Below are 7,500 nucleotides of genomic sequence, written 5' to 3'. Positions count from 1 at the left end.
TTCAACAAACCCATTGTTCACCTGGAAATTTTGCAGCAATAGCATTATTGATCTCTCGAACAATCGAGTTGCGAGGGGCCAAAATGGCTTGCTCAGCCATTCAATTTGGATTGTTAAAGTTGTGCAAAATATTTGGGAATGTCAGCTCGATGAGTGCTGAGAGATCCAGGGGAACGTTGAGCTCCGGAGGCGAATCCACATTGAATATGTATCTGCAAAATGAAAGCTAAATGTTCAACGGTTTTTGAAATATTGCATGCACAAATCAAGTTATCGAGAAGGTTGCTATGGCAACATAATTCATCCAAACACAGCCTTGATCTAATCAGGTTGACATAATGTCACGGGGAATAGATATCTACAATATGAAAGCTGAATGTTCAATGGTTTTTGAAATATTGTGTACACAAAAGTACATGGAAGGATGATTAGTCAGTCGGACGGAGCTCATTTTCATGTCCCTCGTCTCTGACCTTGCTAGAGGGGTGGAGGATAATAGCACAGCTTATGTACATGAAGCAGAAAATGTCTACTGCTTATGTGCACCTGTAGTAATAAATGGCTGTGTGTGTGTGTGTGTGTGTGTGTGTGTGTGTGTGTGTGTGTGTGTGTGTGTGTGTGTGTGTGTGTGTGTGTGTGTGTGTGTGTGTGTGTGTGTGTGTCAGTCAGTGTGCCAGTGTGTCTCCTCGATAACTCCAATACCATGAAACCTCGCAGCCTGAAACTTTTCTTGCATACCAAGAAAACTCCAATCAAGTGAATGACTGAAAATTGGATGTAAGGGTTCATTTAAACACCCATTTTGAGGAGAATTAATGGTCTTATTTAATTATGTCCTTTATCAGGCACATCCTCGGTCACCGCTCTCTTTGTGGTCTTTAGGCGTTTCCTGGGTAACCTCACTGGGGTGTGAAGCCGTCATGTTGTTTGGCCTGCTCATTCATGTCTTGACTTGGAACAGGCCACAACAATTTCTTAACGAAAAGGTTTTTTTTTCACTTTCCTCACTCATAACCAAATGCCCATTCATCAGAGCTACAAATCGCTGGGTACATTGCAACGCTTATAAACGCCCAGAGACACCAGCGTTCATGGCTTCATTTTATTTTCGCACATGCCATAACCTCGAGAATCTCTTAAAGTAAGCCAAATTACAAACTTTAAGCTCCAGAATCGAACTTACAAGCAGTTACAACTCCGAAAAATGTGTTCATTTGTCCAATTCAGACATATTTGACACTTCCGGCATCTCAAGTCTGGGAGGTGTGTGTTTAATATGATGGTTCGGTGATTGCTAATTGCGTGCCAAACGAGCCATTTGTTATCGACCGTTTCATGGGAGTGCTTAAGCCACTTGCCGAGCGCGCTGCAATATTCGCACTATCACTGAATACTTTATATCAATTGACTTGAACAAAGTTCACGGGCCATTTGTTTGTGTTGTTGGCCAGGTGTTGTTCTGCGGTGTAACAGATGTTGGCTGGATCGCTGACGGTGTGAAATTTTATTTTCCACGACGGTTCCTCTTGTTGTGCATTCTTCCATTATATGACCCATCACTGCGGCATAGATAAATATATATATAAAAAAAATTAAACATTTCGTTTTTAAAAGTTTCTTCAACAGTTCCATGGATTGCGTGGTGAAGCCACTTGGCGTGCGTTCTTCAAGCTTCAATCAACGGCGATACCGTGGTTCAATACCGGAGGTAGGAAGGCAAAATAAATGACATGAGCACAATGAGTCAAAAATATTTTCAGTTATGAAGTCATGAATCGCTACATCATGGCAGGAAAGCCGAAAGGTATGCATGCTCGCTCTGTGTAGCCTGGATTTGAATCCTGACCCAGCTTTTCACTGTCATCCCAGTGTTTCACAGACATGGTGATTCTTTATAAATGTTATATAGTTTCTCTTTGTGAGTTTCAAAGCAAAATATATTTGACTGGAGAGGTACCCGACGTGTTTTGCACGGAAGGGGCTGGAGAGCCAGTTTGTGAAAGACTTGGGCAAAAAATGATGAAACTACAAATGCCGAATCTGTGAATGTCGTGGGTGGAACTCCTCACATGATTTCCTCCTCATTCTGCTTTCAACTCAATCTCTCTATATTTTCATTCCGCACAGCATCAATCCAATCACAAATTAACACTATACCATTCGTAGAACAAAATACAAAATTACAAACGCTCGTGAGTTCAACGAAGAGAAACACCATTCTAATGTTACATCGGGATTGGGAGCAGCTTCATACGGATCGAAAGTCAAAATAATATTTGTATTGAGGTATTCATGAAACCTCCCACCCACCTTAGGACACCGGTTGGGACCCTAAAACGTTCCACAGAGGTTTGGTGGGTTAGAATTGAGGGTGAGGGAGCAACAAAATTGAAGGAGTAGTTCAGGGTCAGATGGACGGTCACACTCCTGTTTTTATCATCGATCTATAATTCCAGCAATCTGTGTGTGTGTGTGTGTGTGTGTGTGTGTGTGTGTGTGTGTGTGTGTGTGTGTGTGTGTGTGTGTGTGTGTGTGTGTGTGTGTGCGCGTGTGAGACTGCTGCTTCTCGACAACCACTGGTCCGATCTAATTGAAACTTGCCAGGTATATTGCTGGGGACCTGAGGATGTGCCTTTTCAAGGTTTGATATTAATCGGACAAGTAAGTGCTTCCCAAGTTATGGCCATTTATTTACCAAACCAATGGGAAGACACGTTGTTGCGTGGGCGTGGCCGATGGGGGAAGGGAACCTCAGCCGCATTCCCCATTTCGGGTTACAACGTACGGGCTTCCGGAGAGTGATGACTTCATGTATTCTAATAATTTCTCTATTTCTTATGCGCATTTATATATAAACACAATGCCCCAAGTTATGATCGTTTTCATATTAGATGGTGCAAAATTTCAGCAACATCAGAGTGAGCTGGTGTGCTCCGAACCAGGAAGTAAATTTTTTTTCTCTCTTCTCTTCTCTTTTTGTTTTTCCTTGCGACAACATTGCGAAAAGGCAAAATACGTTGGTGCTAATTGAATAATTGGCCATTTAAACTAAATTGCGAATAATCGTAATTGCGATATGCGAACTTCCGGGCCACGCACGTACGGGCACGCGAGAGCGAAGAAACGCCTGTGTGGTTGTTGTTTCTTCCTCGCGGTTGGAATATTTATTGATGAATTTTTTTTTATTGGCACGTACTAGTAAAGATAACACCCAATTTCCGAGCCGGTCACCGTATTAATGTGTTTTCTGAATTACAGAACTAAAAAAATTTCCACTCGTCACCTGATGATTGTATGTGTGTGTGTGTGTGTGTGTTGTTCTTAATGCATAACATATTCTCTCTGCGAACTCCCCCACCCCCACCCCCCTCCCTTTCTCCCATCCTCGCTCCACTCCCTCCTAATATAGTGCAGCACCCTCTTCCCACACCTCTCCCTTTGTTCATCCTCGCTCCACCCCTCCTAATACAGTGCAGCACTCTCATCTCTCTCTCTCTCTCTCTCTCTCTCTCTCTCTCTCTCTCTCTCTCTCTCTCTCTCTCTCTCTCTCTCTCTCTGTCTCTGTCTCTGTCTCTGTCTCTGTCTCTGTCTCTGTCTCTGTCTCTGTCTCTGTCTCTGTCTTTCTCTTTCCCTCCTCTCCCCTCGCCCCTATCAATCTGTCTCTCTCTGTCTCTCTGTTTCCGCGGACGTGTCTGGGCAGTGGTTATGCCCAAATGGTGGGTATCTCCATATTTGTCTACATAGTGGTTATGTCCGGAAGGTGGTTATCTCCTGTGTCGGGACAGTGGTTACATTTGGACGGTGGTTATCTCCAGACGTGGATGGACCGTGGTTATGTCTGAATGGTGGTTTTATCTCCGGACATTGGTTATATCCTGATGGGCCATCCCCTCACACTGCCTTCCCTTGTCCTCCCCTCGCACTGCCTTACCTTGTCCTCCCCTCGCACTGCCTTACCTTGTCCTCCCCTCGCACTGCCTTACCTTGTCCTCCCCTCGCACTGCCTTACCTTGTCCTCCCCTCACACTGCCTTACCTTGCCTTCCCTTTCCCTCCCTCATGCTGCCTTTTCATTCCCTCCCCTTTCCATTACGCTTTCCCCCCTCTTTACATTGCTTCCTCCTCCTCACACTGCCTGCCTCACTCAATCTCCCTCCCCCCCTCACACTGCCTTTTGTCGTGCTGCCTTCTCCTCCCTTTGCACTGCTTTCTCCTCTCCTCATGCTGCATTCCCCTCCACTCATGCTGCATGCCCCTCCCCTCGTGCTGCCTTCCCCTCCTCTTGCACTGCCTTCCCCTCCCCTTGCACTGCCTTCCCCTCCCCTTGCACTACCTTCCCCTCCCCTCGCACTGCTTTCCTCTCTTCTCAAGATGCCTTCCCTTCCCTCACACTGCCTTCCCCTCCCCTCGTACTGCCTTCCCCTCCCCTCACACTGCCTTCCCCTATCCTTGCGCTGCCTTCCCCTCTTCTCAAGATGCCTTCCCCTCCCCTCACACTGCCTTCCCCTCCCCTTGCGTGCCTGAACTTGTGGTGGCCATTTTGGAATATGTAATCGGTACTGCGATATCATCGATTGAGCAAGTTTTGCCTTGAAGGTCCAAGCTGTTTTCCATCCAAAAACATCCAATTTTAGAGATTATGGCATAAATATAAACCCTCACTGGTGTTCTGTATCACTCTTGATATTAGATGGGTAACCCATGGAGTATTTGTGGCGCATTTCATTTACTAACGTTTGTGAAATACCTCCGCGTGAATACTCCACTCGTGGCCCATCAGATATCAACAGTGCTCCATAATGCTCGGCACGTTCTCCATACGTATATTTCGACATGAAAGCTATTAAACTGCCATTAAATAATAGATCTGAGCAACTCTGATGGTCATCTCTGATGGTCAGTTTCAAAATAATCAGCCCAGTAATAAGGGAGGAGAGGTTAAAAAAGCTGAAAATTTAATGGAACAAACATCATTCCCCAACTCTTTACTCAAACCTCATTCCCCAACTCTGTACTCAAACGTCATTCCCCAACTCCATGCGCAAGCGTGAGAGTGAGAGGAGTGTTGGAGAGCGAGAGGGGTGTTGGAGAGAAAGAGGGGTGGGGGGAGTGAGGAGGTAGAGCGGGAAAGAGAGAGGAGGGGTGGGGAAGCGTGGAGGGAGGGAGAGTAAAGAGGGATGGGGGAAGGGAAGGCCATGTGCGGTGAGAGGAAGGGAAGCCAGATGTGCAGTGGAGCATTAATTTCAATTCATACTGTCTCATCAAAATGATTCTGCATAGAATAAGAGTGAAGATGGAACAAAATAATGTCTGAAATCCATTTTTGACCAGTCTTACCATCAATACCACCCAGATAGGAACATTGCCCAGACATGTCCAGAGAGGATCACATTCCGGAGACAAACACCACCAGGACACGTCTGGAGATAACCACCGTCTGGACACAATCAGTGCCTGGACACATCTATAGACAGAGACAAAGAGAGAGAGTTGGGGTTAGGGTAGTTAGCAGAGAGAAAATGTTATGCTTTATTAACAACACACACACACACACACACACACACACACACACACACACACACACACACACACACACACACACACACACACACACACACACACACACACACACACACACACACACACACACACTTGCATACTATAGATCTTAGTGCTTGGCCGATATCGGCAATTCTTCGGGAATCAGTGGATTCGAATCAGTATGATTAACAACTCCAGTACATACTGTATACAACCCAAAAAATCTTGAATAGCTTTCACCATTGTGTTGGGAGAATTTCAATTAAAAGAAATTACAAAAACAACGTTGCATTATGCTTGTTTTAGGGAGATGTGCATAAACATTGATCTTTATAAACAGCTGTCAATCGTCACGTGACAGGTAGAAAACAATTTGGCTCTGTAATTTAGAAAACAGGTTAATACGGAGCACAGTTTTGGAATCGGGTGTTATCAAATGTATTTTGCTTTGAAATTCACAAAGAGAAACCATACAACCTTTGTAAAGCACACCCGATTCAAATAAAATTACCAATTGCTCCAGAAACAGTCATGAGGCTAAAGGAAAACGTGATCGCTCAGACACTGATGAGATTAAAAGTTGAAACCTCCATCACCCATCATCATCATAAGATACAGGATGAAACTTCGCCACCACGGCGCTCATAACCAAGCATGCAGGCATGCACACACACCCGCGGAGAGTCCCTTACAGATCCAAATTTACCCATATATACCATGTTCCACTACCTTGTAACAACTGCTGACTGTACATCCCAATTGGGACATGAACTGAACCGCTATCAACTGGAGGGTGCTTGGCAAGTGGTTTGAGCACTCCAGCAAGCACTCCAATTAAATGGTTGATTATGGCATGACTGGCATGGCAAGCGATAGCAAGCTGATTGGTAATGGCACATACTCGCAAAAAAACGAAACAACGCTGATTTCTTTACATTTTCCGATTTCACTGCAGATCTTGAGTTATTTAGTACACATGATCCGATCCTCCAAACTCAAATTGTATTTCTATTATGTTGTTGTTTGTCTTTCGGCTGCTCCCATGAGGGGTCGCCACAGCGGATCATCCGTTATGATCCGCATACTGATTTGGCATAGGTTTTACGCCGGATGCCCTTCCTGACGCAACCCTGGTCGCCTCGTACGACACAGGGATAAGGATTGGGTTTCGCCATGATTCCGGGCTGCTCTACACCCTCTCATAGCACGGCCCAGTGCAGAGCTCCCGTCCTCAAGCGATCCTCCAACCCAAGCCTCCGAGTAGCCGGATTACAGGCGCACGCCACGACGCCCGGTAAATTGGATTTCTATTATATACTTGAATTATTCTGTGGGAGTTGATCAAGGAAAAAATCACATGATTTATTTATAAAGCATGAAATCCCTCCAATCTTCAAATTTGAAAACAATAAAGTACTGACAAAAGTGAGGTATGCAGCAATTCTTAAGTACCAAGATGAAACATTCGATGATATGAATGAGGAAAGTGGGGGGAAAATAAAACATTTTGAGTGCTTTATCCCTCTATTAACCTTTGCGGCCTGTTCCAACTCGAGGCATTGCTGAGCAGGCCAAACAAAATGGCGAATTGAGACCCCATCGAGAGTGAGGTGTCCGAGGATGTGCCTGTTGAAGGACATAATTAAATAAGGCTGTTAATTATCTTCAAAATGGGTGTTTTATTGGTGTTGATGCAGCGTGAAGGCTCATGGAGGAAATAGAACACAATATGGATCAGGACATTAGGTGTTCAGGACACATAACGGACAATGCTATCATCCAATACATGTAAATTAGAATGTTAAATACTGTATTTGTAGACTAAAATATGGGGGGGGGCTCAATCTCCCTGAACCCCTCCTCCTTTCATTATGACACTGCTTATACTGTGTTCATGTCCAGTTCAAAGCGATGTGTCCACTTTGTCTTGTCAAAGCAATCCCTTTGGTAGTTCACTAAG

At 44.8% G+C, this 7,500-nt stretch overlaps 1 protein-coding gene across 3 annotated transcripts in view; it reads left to right on the top strand.

The window, feature by feature from the left end:
- Positions 1-7,500, top strand: part of LOC147027167 (CUB and sushi domain-containing protein 3-like) — a 1,179,270-nt gene that overhangs the window by 799,608 nt on the left and 372,162 nt on the right. The gene's annotated exons all lie outside the window — the stretch shown is intronic.

The sequence above is a fragment of the Eptatretus burgeri genome, chromosome 5 (genome assembly GCF_056783735.1).
Source record: "Eptatretus burgeri isolate ZD-2024b chromosome 5, Ebu_testis_v1, whole genome shotgun sequence".
NCBI lineage: Eukaryota > Metazoa > Chordata > Myxini > Myxiniformes > Myxinidae > Eptatretus > Eptatretus burgeri.
Note: the sequence above shows the minus strand (reverse complement) of the source record. Positions and strands in the feature narration are given on the sequence as shown.